Consider the following 17,335-nt stretch of genomic DNA (forward strand, 5'->3'; position numbering starts at 1 on the left):
AGGCATCGCGAGAATCCGATAAATGCACTTTAAAAAAATTGAGTGGATGGGTGGCCCTGCCAGTAGCAGAAGCCACACGTGGGCATGAGATCTCTTCCACCTTCAAAAATACGCCTCCTAACACACGTAGCCTTTGGATAAGATGTGATAGAAGATCATGGGCTGACACAGCTGTCCAAGAGATAGTACTGAATTTAAAAATTAGGTCGTACAACAGTATAATCCATTTTGTGCAGGAAAAGTGAGTAGATGATTGATAGATAGGTGATAGATCAGATAGATAGATAGATAGATAGATAGATAGATAGATAGATAGATAAAAAGAAAGGAAGGAAGAAAGGGAGGGAGGGAGGGAAGAAGGGAGGAAGAGAGAAAACTGCACAGACATGCTACCCAATGGGAACCAGCCCCTCCAGCTGCCCTGCTCCTGAACTGAAGCTCGTCTCAGCATATGTTTGACCATCTGCCCCCAAACTACAAACCCAGTCCTGAAGTATTGCCAAATGTGTAGATTTTGTTTTTAATTTTCTTTATTACGAAATATACGTGAAAAGAGTATACACGATCTGGTCCACCATATCTCCAGAAATGGACATCTCAATAACAGATTTTACTACTGTTTCCTATAGAGATGGAGAAGGGCGTTACATCACACAGGAGGCTTCTGGAAACTCCATTTAAATACCCCTGCTCCTTTCCCAAAGCCCCTCTCTCCACCTCGTCCCCGCTCTCCACTCTCAGCTCTACCTGTAAACTCCCCTCCCCGCTCCAACCCCCTGGCTTCCTTTCCTTTTTCCCTCCTCTTCCTGGCATTTCTGACTTGGGAAGACCAAAGCTAAGGGGACTGAGCATTTGGTAACACAAACAGCAGGCTGACCGTCAAGCTGGGACACTGCTGTCCCTCAGGCCTCCCCAGGGTCTCACTTGTACCTACAACAAACTATTTACCGTGGTTCTTCTGGAAAGGGCCCGGAGGCCTTGGCATGCCGATCTCCACTCCTTTGAACAATTAATTTCTTCTCTGGATGTACATTAATTTTATATTTAAACAGTAATTGTGTTACTGCCCAAGGGGGGTCATCTTCCTGCCACAAGACACGCCAGCAGTCGAGAGGCAAGGTGGTAGGAGAGAAAGGGTTTTATTACAGCTTGCTAGCAAGGGAGAAGATGGCTGACTAATGTCTGAAAGAACCATCTTCCAGAACAAAGACTACAGGCCAGTTATAGAGGGGGCTGGTCTCCGGGTAGGGGAGGCATCTGGTCCCTGGGTGGGGTAGACATCTGGTCTTAGTTCCTGATAATCTTTTGTTTTACTAGATATGCATCAGAGACCGGAGCAATGCCCTTTAAACTAAACTCTGATTTAGTTTAAAGATAATAAGAACAAAATCTTTAATATGTATAGTAAAGATTACTGTTTACAAGAGTGGCACCAACCATTTCACCCCTGTCTAGGCCTGTCCCTAACATTCAGGGCCCAGAGAAAGAGAGCAAAAGGAGGCCCCCTTCCCTTCCCGTCCCAGATCCAGCCTCTGGGCAGCTGTGGGGACAGCCCCGTCCGCATTTGCGGCCCACTCCCACACACTCAAAACAGACCCTTGGTCATCCTTCAGCATTGGGTCTACCCTTGTCAGGAAGGACCCAGAAAAAGGCCTATGCAGCCTCTGGAAGGGGGCTTGGGGACATGCAGGCAGGGAATGCACAGATCCTGGCTGCCCAGAATGTGAGGGAGATGAAGTATTGCATCCACCCAATGGCAGGGTTACCAGTGTCTTTCTCTTAGATTCCTCTGTATTGTTGGAACATTTTACAACTAGCAAAACATTTATGATCTTTATATGGCCCCCAAGTAACTCAGCCACATCTGGAGGAACCGAGATGACTGCAGAATGGGGCAGGGGTGGAGGGGACAGTGAGGGGGGAGGGCTGGGGCACCAGGCAGACTGGTAGTACATTTTGGATTTTGTCACTTAGCTGATCATCCTTGAGCAAGTCTGCTTGGCACTCTGAGTGAGTTTCAATTTCCTTCTCTGTAAAACGAGAATAGTAACAACCACTTTTCAGGGTTATTGGAATGATTGAGTGGCCAGGCAAATGAGTGGCACAAAGAATATTTTAATGTAATTATTACTATTTTTCAAATGTCAGTCGATGCCAGGAATAGTTTGATGATCCTCCTAGGGTGGTTTCGGCATGCTTATTTCCTGGTCATACTCACTTCCCCCATCACCCCTTACGTCATCCTCAGCCCTTACCTCACCTACTCTCCCCGCCCTGCCCTTCCCATGTGCCATGTCACCACTCCCTGCCCCCGAGCTTAGCCCACCCCCCAGCCCAGGACTCAGCCTTAGATGAGAAGGGCCAGCAGGGCACACTTTCTCTTTTACCTCAGGCTGTTCTTTTGACCTTTACCCTCTCCCTGACCCATTTCAGACCCTCTTACTCACCTCAGCTGAAGTAGTGTGAAAGAGCTCATATCACTGTGTTACTCTTTCCAAGGTCATTTGCATGTTACACTGGATTAAGCTGAGGCTTTAATGCTTGGTGAGAGAACCAAGGTACGGGGGAAATAAAGCTGGCCTGGGAGCCAGAGACTTGGGTTCAAATCCTCTGTCTATAATTCCTAACTGTGAGGTCTCTGAGGAGTCATTTCACCTCTCTGAGCCTCCGTGTTCTCATCTATAAAATGGAAGAATGATTCCTACCCAGCAGTTTTGTGTAGCAGATCCGGCAACATGTGTGAGATGTGGAATAGGAGTTTGGTCAGTGATAGCAATTAGGTGGAGGCCAGATCACGCAGGGCCTTGAGAAGCAGACCAATGAGCTTGGGCTTCATCCTGAGGGCAGTGGGGAGCCATGGAATGCTCTAAGCAGGGGCTGGCACTACCAGGTGGTGAGGTTGAGATATGGGAAGGCTTGCTCGGATGACAAGATGGGGAGAGGCAAGAGGCAGGGAGACCAGGGAGCAGCCTTGAGACCTGAACTCAGGTAGTGGCTGGAGAATGGGGAGGAGGTAACAGATTCAAGGGTAGCCTGGAGTTGCCATCCTCAAGGTAGAAGGTGTTTTCATTCTCTACTCTGTTGTCAACTAGAGGGTCTGGGAGCCCTCTGTCCAGCACTGGCCACTTGGACTTAACTCTGGAGCTGGGAGCAGAATGGCAGAAGGTGTGTGAGAGGGAGATAAGGTGAAAGAGAAAGCAGAAATCCTGCTTTTTCTTTTCCAATTTTTCAAACACTGATTTCAACTAGAACAATCAATATCTAGCAAAATAGAAGGAAAGTAAAAGTTTCTGTTGAGAAATAACAATAGCTAATTTTCATTAAGCTCTCGCTACGTGCCAGGCATCATACTGTGTTATCTCATTTAATCACCACAATAACCCATGAAGGAGAAAATTGATACCCAACCTCTTAATCTCAAATTCACACGCCTGATGATGCGCAGCAAGCCAAACACTGAGACACTGGTGCTTGGAGATGGAGAAAGGTTCGTTCGGATTACCCAAGACGAGAAGGTGGGAGCATGAGTTCTCTCAAATCCGCCTTAAGAAGAGAAGGAGGCAGGGGGTTTTATAGAGCTAAGGGGTGTGGCAGGAGGAGTTTCAGAGAAACAAAGGAGTAATCCGTGTTTCTTTCACTCCTGATAAGCCCCTGGGCAATCTGACTTCTGGCCAGCTGGGGGCTGGTTATCTGGTGATCCTTGAAGGCATTCTCTTTCTTCTGTAAAACAAGCTCATAAATCCTTGTGACCCTTGAGTCACCCCTCAGGTTAAACAGGAAAACAGCAAATTGACGAGATTCACTTCTTTTCATAACAAGGTCGAAAGGTAATCTTACTGAATATTTACAGTAACCCTCAGGTACCAGGCTTCAGTATCATCATGATCTCCCTTTTAGAGATGAGGAACAAAGGCACAGAGAGGTTAAGGATGTGGTCTAAGGTGAGGGAGAGCAAGGATTGTGATTCAAGTTTGTCAGACCCCAAACCCTAAGTTCTTCGAGGAAAACGAAACATCTAACGAGACTAGAGCAAAATGAAAACCTGAAATCTAAGGTGTCCAAAATAGCAAGATGGTCACTCCTCCCCACAAATATTCGGGAACCCTTGGAAAAGAGTAATGTAACGGATATAAGTGGAAAAAGCACATTATATACAGTGTGACTATGAATACCTTTTAGAAGTACATGGACACAATATTCTATTTACAAAAGCAACGACAAACATAAGGTACCTCAGATAAGTTGTCAAGGCCTTTTTAAGAAAGTTACGTGAAAGATGACAAGAGGGGAGCTATATTAAAATAGAGTTGGAACAGCCGCCTCAGAGGAATTGCCTTGCACGTCTTGTTTTTTTTATCTTTCAAATTGGACCAAACCACCAACATTCCAAGAAGTCAGTAAGGACAAGAATATCCTGTCTGTAAAGACTGATAAAACTGGACTTTGCTGATGACCGCATCGCTAACCAATCAATGAAGGGCAAGTCTAGCCTTTTGTCTGATGACAGAATCTCAAGCTAATCTATGAAGTACAAACCTAGCCTCACCTCATCTGGCACCAGTGAACTCTTCCTTAATACAACTCACCTCATCTTCCTCTCTTTTTCCCATAGAAACCCCAAGCCCCTCTCCTATAATCAGAACATATTTTGGGTTTCTACCCGAATCTGTGTCTCCCAAATTGAATTCTATTTGCCCAAATAAATATCTGCTGTTTAAATTGTAGTGACTTTTCCTTAGTCAACAGTTATAAAATTTTATTAGGTGACGTTAAAGAAAACCTAAATACACGGAGACACATACCATGTTTGTGGATAGGAAGGCGATTCTCCTCCAAGTGTCCTAACACTATTCCAATCAAAAGCCCAACTCAGTTTTTCATATAACTTGGCAAGCTGAATCTTCAACTTATATGGGAGAGCAAAGGGCCAAGAAAGGTTAAGACACTCCCAAAGCAGAATTCTGGGCAGAGAATTAACCTACCAATCACCATTTCGACAGTATGAAATTGGTACAGGGGTCAACAAATAGGTTAACAGAAGAGAATAAATGGCCCCAGTAAAGGGATCCACGCATATTAGAAAACCTAATTTCTGATGGAGGATACCCTGAAGACCAATGGGGAAAGCACCAATGATTCCGTAAGTAAAGCTGGGAAAACTGGCTATCCTAATGGGGAAAACAATACCCCTTACCACACAAAAAATCAATTCCAGGTGGATTAAGGCCTTAAATGTGAAAGAAAAACCTCAAAACTCTTAAAAGAATTATTCAGCCATAAAAAAGAAGGAAATTGTGTCATTTGCAACAACTGACCTTGAGGGCATTATGCTAAGGGCAGTAAGTAAGACAGAGAAAGACAAATACTGATGGTCTAATTTGTATGTAGAATCTAAAAATATTGAACTCATAGAAACAGAGAGTAGAATGGTGGTTGACAGGGGTTGAGGAGTGGGGGAGATGGGGAGATGTTGGTCAAAGGGTACAAACTTTCAGTTGTAGATAAATAAGTCCTGGGATCTAATATACAGCATGGTGACTATATTTACAATATTGTATTTTATACTTGAAATTTGCTAAGACAGTAGATCTTAAATGTTCTCACCATACCCACACACACACAAAAATGTAACCACGTAAGGTGATGGATGTGTTAACTAATCTTACTGTGGTAACAATTTCACAATATGTATGTATATTAAATCATCACATTGTACACCTTAAACTTACACAATGTTAAAAGCTGGGAAAAAAAACTCTTAGAAGAAAATATAGAATATCTTTATGACCTCAGGTATAGACAGATTTCTTAAGCAAAATACAGGAAGTATAGCCACACAAAAAAAGATTGATACATTTGACTAAATTAAATAATTTCTGTTCATCAAAAGAGATGAAATGACAAACCATAAATTTGGAGAAGATATTTGTAACGTGTAATCCATAAATGATTATCATCCAGAATAGATAAAGCAGTCCTACAAATTCATGAGGCAAACAATCTAATAGGAAAATGGCAAAAGACTTAAACAGATATTTTACATGAGAGAAAACAAATATGACCAAGAAACCTATGACAAGATGCTTGATCTTGCTATTACTCATGAAAATGCAAAATAAAACCACATTGAAATATCCTTTCACACCCACCAAACTGGTGAAAATTATAAGTCTGACAATAGTAAGTGTTAGGATATGGAGCAATTAGAATGGTCATCTACTCTTGATGACAGTGTACATCGATACTGCTGCCTCCGAAAATAGCACACACACATCTTAGGACCCAGCAACTCCATTCTTAATTATATAATCTAGAAAAACTCGTGCACATGTGCACCAGGGTATACATACTAGAAAGGTCATAGCTGTTTTGTCTATTAAAAATCCTGGAACCACTTCACACATGTATGAGATTGGCTATTATTTCAAACAAACAAAGAAAAAACCACCAGAAAATATCAAGTGTTGGTGAGCGTGTGGGGAAATTGGAGCCCTTGTGCACTGCTGGTGGGAATGTAAAATGGTGCAGCTGCTGTGGAAAACAATAAGGTGGTACTTCAAAAATTAAAAATAGAATTACCGTGTGATCCAGTAATTCCACTTCTGGATATATACCCAAAAGAATTGAAAGCAGGGTCTCAAACAGATATTTGTACACCCACGTTTATAGCAGCGTATTCACAAGAGCCAAAAGGTGGCAAGAACCCAAGTGTCCATCAACAAATAAATGGATAAACAAAATGCAGTATATACATACAATGGAATATTATTCAGCCTTAAAAAGGAAGGAAAATTTGACACATGCTATAACATGGATGAACCTTGAGGACATTACGCTAAGTAAAATAAGCCAATCACAAAAAAGACAAAGACTATATGATTCCACTTATATGAGGTACTTAGAAGGTCAAATTCATAGAGACGGAAAGTAGAATGATGGTTGTCAGGGGTTGTGGGGAGAAGAGAATGGAGAGTTATTGTTTAATTGTACAGAATTTCAGTTTGGGAAGATGAAAAATGTTCTGGAGGTGGATGATGGTTGTACGGCAATGTGAATGTACTTAATGCCACTGAACTGTACACTTAAAAATGGTTAAAATGGCAAATTTTATGTTTATGTACATTTGATGTCAATAAAAAATATATCCTTAATCATTTTGTTTAATAAAATATTTTAAAGATGAAAAAAAATCCTGGAAACCATCCACATGTCCATCGGCAGGAGAATGGATAAATAAATGGGGGCACAGTGTATGCGTACAATGTACTATTAGAGAGCAGTGAAAATGAATTATCTACACTATCAATATGGATGAACCTCACAAACACAATAAATGAAAGGGGCAAGTTGCAAAATAATACATTCCAATTATATAAAGGTCCAAAACAGGGCCGGCCCCGTGGCTTAGCGGTTAAGTGCGTGCGCTCCGCTGCTGGCGGCCTGGGTCCGGATCCCGGGCGTGCACCAATGCATCACTTCTCCGGCCATGCTGAGACCGCGTCCCACATACAGTCACTAGAAGGATGTGCAGCTACGACATACAACTATCTACTGGGGCTTTAGGGGGAAAAATAAATAAATAAAAATAAAGGTCAAAAACATTATATTGTTTTGGGACACAATATATATACTGTAAAATTATAAAGAAAAGCAAAGCAATGACTTACCCAATATTCAAGATGCTGGCTACCCCTGGGTGAGTGAAGAAGGAGGGCACCTGGGGGCTTCTAAGTATTGGTGATGGTCTACCTCTTAAGCTGGGTGATAAATATATGAGTATTCACTCTGTAATTCTTTAAACTATACATACGTATTATGTACACTTTTTGGTATATATATTACATAATTTCTTAAAACTCTATGCGTGGAAAAAGCCTGGAAGCACTCTAAATGACATGGCGTCTCAGTGAGTGGGGTTCTTTTACTTTCTACTTTTCTTTTCAAAAATATTCTTTCATACTTTTATAGTGAAAGAAGCGTTAAATTATATTAAGAAAAAAAGAAATGAAGAGAGCTTTTCCCCCAAGTTTGTTCAGAGAAAAGAGAAGTGAAAGGAAATGGGTGAAAGCTTTGGGCTTCCCCTAAGTCTAGTACTAACAGAAGATGACATTGGAATTTTGAGGCAAAATGCTAATTAAGAGATAATAAGTTTTAACAGTTATCTTGAGGAGGACAACAGGTCCTCCAAAAAGTGAACTCCCTAGCCCCTCTTCTCAGGAAATCCCTGCCAGTTTCAAGAGTGGGCAGAGGGTTTTAAGGCTCTTTTGAAACAAGGGACGTGACCAAGGAGATGAAGCCACCAGCTCATCTGGGTGGGATTGATTTCAGATTAAAACCTTGGCACGCATCCCCTTTCAACAGCCTTAAAGATCAGATGAACAAGAAGAAAAAGAGGAACCTCACGGAGCTAAGAGAAATAGTTTAGCTAGGAGATGATTTGAGAAAATATGATGGAACAGTTGCCGTAGATCCGGATGGCATGATTGCCATTTGGGTAAATTTAATTCAAGAGATCTCAGGTGTCTCTTCCCAGTACCTTCCTGTCGTTTACTTAGTCTCTCTCCCATCATCACAGCACAACTCCCAACACAAGATAACAAACTCAATCATTCAGCCTCTTGATGCACTCGTTGTACTCCACAAACATGTAGGCGGCACCCACCACATGTGGCAGGGCTCATTTGAGGCCTGGGGAGACAGGCGAATGAGACAGAGATCCTCCCTTCAAGGAGGCAGATATAATGACAGTTAGAATGGGATGGGAAATGCTTTGATAATGATAAGGACAAGACATTTGTGGGCCACAGAGGACAGACATCTAACCCAGCCTGGGGGCAACAGGGAGGGCAACTGAGAGGAGACGGCCTTCATATCAAGTCCTAAAGGACGAGTTGCAGTAAACTAGGCAAAGAGGGGTTAGGAGGAGGGGCTGGTCTTCCAGGCAGGGAGGGCTGCATGGGCAAGGACGTGGAGGAGAAAAAGGCATGGCATGAAGGGAACTATAAGCAGTTTGTTTTTTCTGGAGTGTGATATTGTGACTTATATTAAGAAATAAATATTTGGTTTTCCGTCCTGTTTCTGGCACAGAGCTCCTATAACCCTTGGAATTTCCTAAGTGATAAGAGCAATAAAGTTGTCTTGATATTCATTACAAGCCCCTTTCAACCACATCTGAGTTTACGTTAATGAGCTTAGTTTTGGAAAGCCGGTGAAGATGGTGCGGGGGTGGGGTGGGGGGTGGGGGGGGGTGGGGGGGGCTGGTTGCCAGGGGAACCAACCAGTGATTGAAGGGTTGGAATTTAGCCCCATCCCCCATCTCTAGGGAGGGGAGAGGGGCTGGAGATTGCTTCCAACTGCCAATGGCTAATGATTTAATCAATCATGCTTATGTAATGAAGCCTCCATAAAAACCCAAAAGGAAGGGGTTTGGAGAGCTTCCAGGTTGGTGAACACATCGGAGGTGCTGGGAGAGTAGCATGTTCTAGAAAGCATGGAAGCTCCATGCCCCTTCCCACATACCTCACTCCATGTACCTCATCTGTATCCTTTGTAATAAACTAGTAAACGTCTCCACGAGTTCTGTGAGCCACTCTAGCAAATTAATCGAACCCAAAGAGGGGGTTGTAGGAACCTCTCACTTATAGCCAGTCTCTCAGAAGCACAGATGACAACCTGGCTTGTGATTGGCATCCGAAGGGGGGGGAGGCAGTCTTGTGGGACTGAGCCCTTAAGCTGAGGGATCTGACACTATCTCCAGGTAGATAGTGTCAGAGCTGAGTTAATTGCTTAGAGATGTTGGAAACACTTACTGGATGGAGCATCGACCACAAGGCAGGGCCTTGGCCAGGCGAGGCTGGAGAAGTTATGAGGAGCCCTGTCTAGAAGATCTTTTCTTACCAGGTCAAGGGACTTAGACCCGGGCCCTTGGGTGCTAGGGAGCCATGGAGGTGTTCTAACAGGGAAGGGAGGTGGCCAATTTGTCCCTTGCATTATGCTCAATCTGCCATTTAAATGACCCATTTGATGATATCATAAGCCAAAGGAAACTTAGGGCACAAACCACAGGCAGGTTAGGTAAAGGGCAGGTACAATCCAAACGTGGAGAGACAAGTCCACATCTGAATCCTGCTCCACCACTCACCAGCTGCGGTGAGTCACCGTCGTGCTCTGAGCCACTGTTTGCTCATCTGGAGTGGGGCCGACGTGAGCAGCCGATGAAACACCACACGTGGAAGCTCTTGTGTAGATCCGTACTCACCTGAAAAGAAATCTCCCAGTTACATTATCAATCCAGAAATTAAGTGGCAGAATAATAGCTACGATACTGTTACTCTTAAAAGACAAGTAAAAATACAACATATATGTATGAAAAATGCAGAGAAAAAGTTGGAAGGATTCACATCAAATTGAAAACAGAGGTTACTTCTGGAGAGGTAGAAGGAAAGCAAGATTGGAGCTTGAGATCGGAGGGGAATTGAGCTTCATCCGTAAAGTTTTCATTTTTCACACGAAAAATGTATTCCTACACTACTTGTAGATTTAAAGAGTAATTTTAAAATAACTTAACAAAGCCCTTGACAGAGAGTAGACATTCAGTCAGTGTTCCCTCCCTCTGCTTGCTGACACAGTGAGAGGTGGGGGCTCTCCAGTCCCGTTTCTAATTCACCCTAATGCCAACCCCAGAAGGAGGAGCCAGAAAGCCTGAAAATATTTGTAGAAGAACTTCTCTGACAGGGTAGGTCTCGGAAATGTGTTAAACGTCCCTCTTAGTGGACCCCTGACCCCAAGGTCTCCCCTGGAGGCCATGGGAGGGACTGAACTCAGTCCTCGGCAGGCCCCTGAGGACGCGGCCATCCCTCTGGCCTTCTGGGGGACCCTAGATTCCTTGGGAAGCTCCCATTCTCCCTCCTCCCCTCTGGCCTCAGAGCTCCCGGCCGGGAAAGCAGAGAGATACCCACCTCTACCGCCTTCCCAAAGAAAGGCTGGGGTCACCCCGGTCGTCAAGAAGCCCAGTCCCGTAAAGAAAATCTTCAGCAGTGGTCGCCTTTGCTGGGGGTGGGGCGACAAGAAAGAGTTCACTCTCCGCTGTGGACCCTTTCTCCTGCTTGAGTACCTTTCATATAATTTTTAGATTAAATAATTACTATTCCCTTAATTCAATAATTAGTTGATGAAAACAAAAAAGTTTCACTGAAGCTAATTCTATTTTAATAACTCTGATTTAGGCTACATTAGAGTTCTTGATGAATGTATGATGGGGGGGCAGGGCAGAAAGAGCAGTGGCCTTTCGATGACTCTAAATATGAACGAAGAGTGGGATGACTCTTCCAGACAGTGAGGTACAGGTGATGGCTGTGTCCGTAACACCTAAACACTTCCTGGGGCTCAGTGAGGATTTCTCGAATTTAAGTCACATAAAAAAGCCATGTCTAGGGTCTGCTAAAAACGTCGTTGTTTTGTAAAGGAGGAAAAAATGAAAACGGAGGGGAAAGAACTCACAGAGCGAGAAGACCCTGAAGTCCCGACAGACCTCCTCACTTCAACACGGCCAGGGGACCAGGGAGGGCGTGAGGCTCGAGGTCCAGCTAGAACCGGATCCAAAGTAGTGCAGGCTCAGATATGACCACAGAATAGACACTTGACCCTCCAACGACCCCGAGAGGCGAGGCTATGGTGAGGAAAGGGACATCCCACGGTGATCCAGACAGGAATCCACTGACCTTGGCTTAGGGTCCTGATCTCTGACCCCAAAGCAGTCTCTTGCACCCCTGACCTCACCTCTCTTGTGTTTCTTGGGGTGACAGTGAGCCTGGTTTTCACGTGGCCTTTCTCTATTTGCAGGGACCTTGGACCATGTGGATCTGGGCCGAGACACCTGGAACAGATTATTATTGGGCTTATCTACACATATCATGATTTATGGGGTGCTAAGCACTTGTATGTGAAGGCAGTTTCTGTCCTGTTCACTGGCGTATCATCGGCAAATGAATGAGTGAATGACCTCTAATCCTCGCAGATGACCAATTCACAGATGAAGAGGTTGAGGGTCAGGGAGGTGAAGGGACGTACTTCAGTGACATGGGAATCACACCCAGAGTCACTCAGGCCTCCCTTTTCTGTTTCCTCCTCAGAGCCCAGGTTGGTTTGACATGCAGCCAGTCACCGGCCCACCCTGAGGAGGCACAGCGCAGTCATCAGCCAGGAGAACAGACCCATCTGCCCTGGACGTCAGTGCTGCCAACACATGGTGACACCCACACACCGTGACACACGATCACGCCTGGGCCACACAAAGGCCTCCCAGGCTCCTCCATTCCGACCAAGGAGGGAGAATGTAGGGCAGAGCCCGTGGGGAGGGGGTGGCGGCAGAGCCCCGCCCAGGCCCAAGCCACAGACCGTGGAGGAAAGGTCCAGGTGAGCTCCAGGTGGGAAAGAGATAAAGAAGGTGAACAGGTGGCTGAGTCACACGGCTGCAGAGCCAACTGCCAGAGGCAGAAGTTAGCGCCGCCTGGGTGAGACCTCAGCCTCGTGAACTTTACCTCTCTTGAAAAGTGTGGAGGAAATCCCACTCCCCAGGCGGACCAGAGGGCCACTACCTGTCTGAAACAAAAGCCCCCTTCCTATATGGACCAAATGCTGCCACCTTTGCATACACCCTCCCTAGAGTTCTCCTCAGAGTAGGAGGGTATGGGCAGACTGCCATTTTACTGAGCTTATACTACGTGCTGATTCTATGCTAAGCTCTGGATCTATATCAAGTCATTTAATATTATGATCTGAGCATTATTAACCCTGGTTTACCAATGAACAAACCCAGGCACAGAGTGGTTCGGTAACTTGCCCAGGGTCACACAGCCAGGAGAACGGGGGAGCCGGGATTGAAACGAGGCTAGCACAATCCAAATCACGTTAGGTCACGAGCCTCACGGAGCAGGGGCCCAGTGAGCGGCTAACGTGCCAAGGGGAAAAGGGTCAGGCAAGTGGGTCTCAAGAAAGGGGCAGGACTGAACTGCAGCTTGCAAGGGAAATTTGACCCTCCTAGATTTATCTGGATTCAGAGACAGAGGGAAGACTTATGAAAAAGGGAAAAGATGGGGCTCAGAAAAAGAGAACCCAAAGAACTGAGATTTCCTCAAATGCATTGAAAATGCTAGAAAGTTACCTGTCACGGGCTGGCGACAGAGAGGGACACAGGTGCCCTCCACATATATGGTACCTGTTCAACTGGTGTTACCTGTGCACCTGCTGTGCGCGTGGCGCTTCATCAGGCGCAGGTGTTACAAAGAGTAGTCACCATGGGTCCATGCTCCAAGGCAGACAAGATTCACACGCAGGAAAAGTTAGCTACTCAGACTTCCAATCACCCTTCAAAGGCTGTGTATATGTGTTCTCTCTCAGTGAGGGGAGGAGACCTGCATGGGTGAGTGTGGGAGCAAACGTAAAGAATACCCTCAGCATCACCACCATCGATGAGTCTTGCCTGAATCCATGACTGTGATGGTTGCCAAACGGTGATTTTCTAATTCCATCGTTCCACCCACATTTATTAGTTGGCGTCCTACTGCAAGGAAGAGCTCTCTCTTCTCCCCTGTTGATTTATCTGTTTGTTTATTTATATCAGCATAAACTCACAGATTCTGATTTTATTCCACGTGTAACAATCCATTATCATTACCAGTTTTGTTGTGTTTTTTGTGTGTGTGAGGAAGATTAGCCCTGAGCTAACATCCAATGCCAATCCTCCTCTCTCTGCTGAGGAGGATGGCCCTGGGCTGACATCCGTGCCCATCTTCCTCTACTTTATATGGGACGCCGCCACAGCATGGCTTGACAAGCAGTGCATTGGTCCGCACCCAGGATCCAAACCTGCGAACCCCAGGCAGCCCAAGCAGAGCACGTGCACTTAACCGCTACGCCACCGGGCCGGCCCCCATCATTACGCTTTGATGTTTAAATTGTCGCAGAGTTGGTAAGTGGGAGCTCTTTCAAGCTGCCTCTTGCATCCTTTTCACATGTCCCCCTCATTCCTTGAGCGTGTCCTTACTTTCTGACCCCAAAAGATGTTCCATCCTTATCTTGTACTTTTCCTTCTCCCAGCCTGAGAATCAACTACTTCTCCAAGGAGTCCTGTTTTTTCAGTGGAGAATGATATTTAGAAACCAAGATCTGGGCAGTAGGTGTGTCATTTCTTCTAGGCCTTCCCTGATAAGAGAGCCAGGAAGGAGATGTATATATAGTCACACACACACACACACACACACACACGCACACACTTCTATATCTATCTATCCATCTACATATTAAAATCCATAAGTTTATACCAATACCTCCAATTCCAGTTCAAAACCACATCTTCCACCTTTCCGTATTTGTACCTCCCTTCTCCAACAGTGAGAACCTGACTTCCGTCATCCTCAGTATACATACTTAATTGCGCAATCCCCTCGCATGTAACAATCGCCCATTTATGCAGGCCTCCACCTTGCAGAACAGTGGCCACACAAGCCAACTTCCTGCTGGCCCTGGCATCACTTCACTCTGATTTACATTCACTCCTTCAATAAACATTTATTGATCCCCTACTATGTATGTACCAGTCATTACCCTAGATTCTGGGACATAGCAGGGACCCAGAACATACCAAAAAATCCCAGTCATCCTGGAGCTGATGTTCTCACGGAGGAGAGAGACAACACACAAAATAAGTAAATGATAAATAAATGAATATAATAGTATGTTAGAAGGCAATAAATGCTATGAAAAAATCGACTAGGGTAAAGGAGGGATCGGGGAGGCGTGTAATTTTACAGAGGGGAGCCAGGGCCTCACTGGAAAGACATTTGAGCAAAGACTTGAAGATGCGCAAAGCAAGCAGACACCAGAGAAGAGCAGCAGTGCAAAGACCCTGAGGCAGGAGCATTCCCGCTGTGTTCGAGATACAACGAAAAGCCCCTGCAGCTGGAGCAGAGGGAGCAAGAGGAAGAGTATCGGGAAAGGAGGCCTGAACATAACAGGGGCAGACCCTGTGGACTATTGGCCTTGTAAGGACTCTGCCTTCTACAATGTCTTGAGTGACATGGGGTGAGTGGGTGAGATGAGGGGTATTCTGAGCAGAGGAGGGACATGGTCTGACTTAGGATGTAAAAGGTCTGCTCTGGCTGCTGTGCTGGGAATGGCTGTAGGTGACAAGACCAAAAACAGGAAACCAGTTGAGCAGCGACATCTGATCCAGGTGAGAGGTGACGGTGGCTTACATCAGGGTGGTAGCCATGGGAGATGGTCAAAAGGGCTCAGATGCTGGATTTATTTTGTCCTGATGCCCTTCTCCTGGGTTTATTTTGAACGCCGAGGAGACTAACATCAGAGCACACGGTCTGCCAAAGGTGGTGACTTTGGTAACTCTCCCCTGAGCTTGGGCTGTGCCCCTGAAAGGCTGCACCATCAAAGTCGGTGTGAAATGAAAGTAGATGAGCTCTTACACAGAGTGAGCCCAGTTTCCAGTTGTCTGGGTGACACAGTAAATCTCAAGCTCTGAACTTGAAATAAGGTGATCTCAGAATACTGGTTTGTCCCAGGTGCCGGGCAAAAGCAATAAAAAAAATCTCAGCCCTAAAATTATATTTATAAATATTTTTTCACATGCAATTTTTCAGCACATAATCAAAGATCACTAGATTCATGAGGAGACAAGACACCATGAGCGATAACAAGCAGAATCAGCAGAACTGGACATCAGGGACTCCAGACGTGGGGATTATCTGACACTGGCTGTAATATAATGATGTTTGCTATGTCCAAGGAGATAAAAAGCCATGAAAATTCTGCAGGGAAACTGGAAACCATACAAAGTAACTGTATCAGAGAGTATCCTGGTCTGAAAGTGATGGCATACTCTTAAGTGGTTAGAGGAGAGTTTAACAAAGCAAAGCTTTTAACAGTATGGGAAGGGTGTAGGGAAACTATAAGAGGCACCCTAGAGCTAGTGACAGTGGCGTGCCGTCAGTATCCCCAGGCCTGAAAGGGCAAGGAGAGGAAGCAGTACCAGAACTCAGACGGCTGGAGCTAGACGGAGAGGACCACCTGACGGGAACGGTAACATTCATCAAGGGAAACAGCCAACCTGGGTGACCCCCTCAGGGTGAAAACTGGTGGAATAAATATCAAAACTGCTCTCTTCTTCCTCTGATCTACTGCAGGTGCTCCCACAGGCTGAAGCCAACTGGAGGCCAGAGGGTAAGGGGGCCATCAATGCAGGTATACCTCCCAGCACACAGAGAAGGGTGAAGAGTGCAGTTGCTCTGGAGGAACAAACAGAAGGCACCTGGCACAGTGACACAGCATATCTGAAAAAGAACCAAATACAAATTCCATAACTGAAAAATACAACAATTAAGAATTCAGTGGATAAGTTTAATAGCAGATTAAACACAGTCAAAGAGACAATTACTGAACTGGAAAATAAGTCAGAAGAAATTATGCAGAACGAAGAGAGAGACTAAAAGCAAGAAGAGAGAAGAGAGAAAATAGGGCAGAAGTAATATTTGAAAAGATGGCAGTTGGTAATTTTCCAGAACACTGTGAAGACATCAATTCAGATTCAATAAACTCAATGAACCTCATATCTACTATACTCATTATAGCAACCCTGCAGAGACAGAGAGTAGTCAAAGATGATGACAAGGTGTTTTGAGAGGTTTGGTGGATTCGATCAGAGACATAAAAGAAACTTTCCAACCCAGATGAAGGGACTGAATGTATACTTTATTATATAGGGAAGGGTAAAGGCAAAGGCAGCAAACAGGTCCAAATAGGTCAAATATCAAGGGGGAAAAACATCAGGTGGATCGAAAAGGGAGACATCAGACAGACCAAAGGGAAATAACATCAGATCAATCAAAAAGAGAAATATCAGATTGACGGAAAAGAGAAACATCAGATCGGGTGCTCACAACATCCATGCCCTTACACCGGGGAGGGTCCTTCAATTGACATGGCTAGGCAGGAGTTCTGATCAACAGTGGTCCTGGGCAAGGTGTCCCCCAGACAGGTGAGACTCTCATCAAGCCCCAGTCCTCAGCAGCTTATATAGTATGGGCAAGTTTCAGAGTAAGCTTTTGCAGAGTAAGCATTTGGTGTTCTCATGCACAAATGGTTATCAGTGGTGTACGTTCATTGAGCCCCCTGGCTATTGTCCCAGCCCGGTACTTGTGTACGTGCATTGAGCCCCTTGGCTATCATCCCAGCCTGGCACAGATGGCCAGTCCGTCCCAGGCTATGACGCCCAAAGAGTCTTGTAATCTTACAAATTGCAACTATCTCTGTGGGAGAAGGGCCA

This window comes from Diceros bicornis, chromosome 1 (assembly GCF_020826845.1).
Source record: "Diceros bicornis minor isolate mBicDic1 chromosome 1, mDicBic1.mat.cur, whole genome shotgun sequence".
Taxonomy (NCBI): Eukaryota; Metazoa; Chordata; class Mammalia; order Perissodactyla; family Rhinocerotidae; genus Diceros; species Diceros bicornis.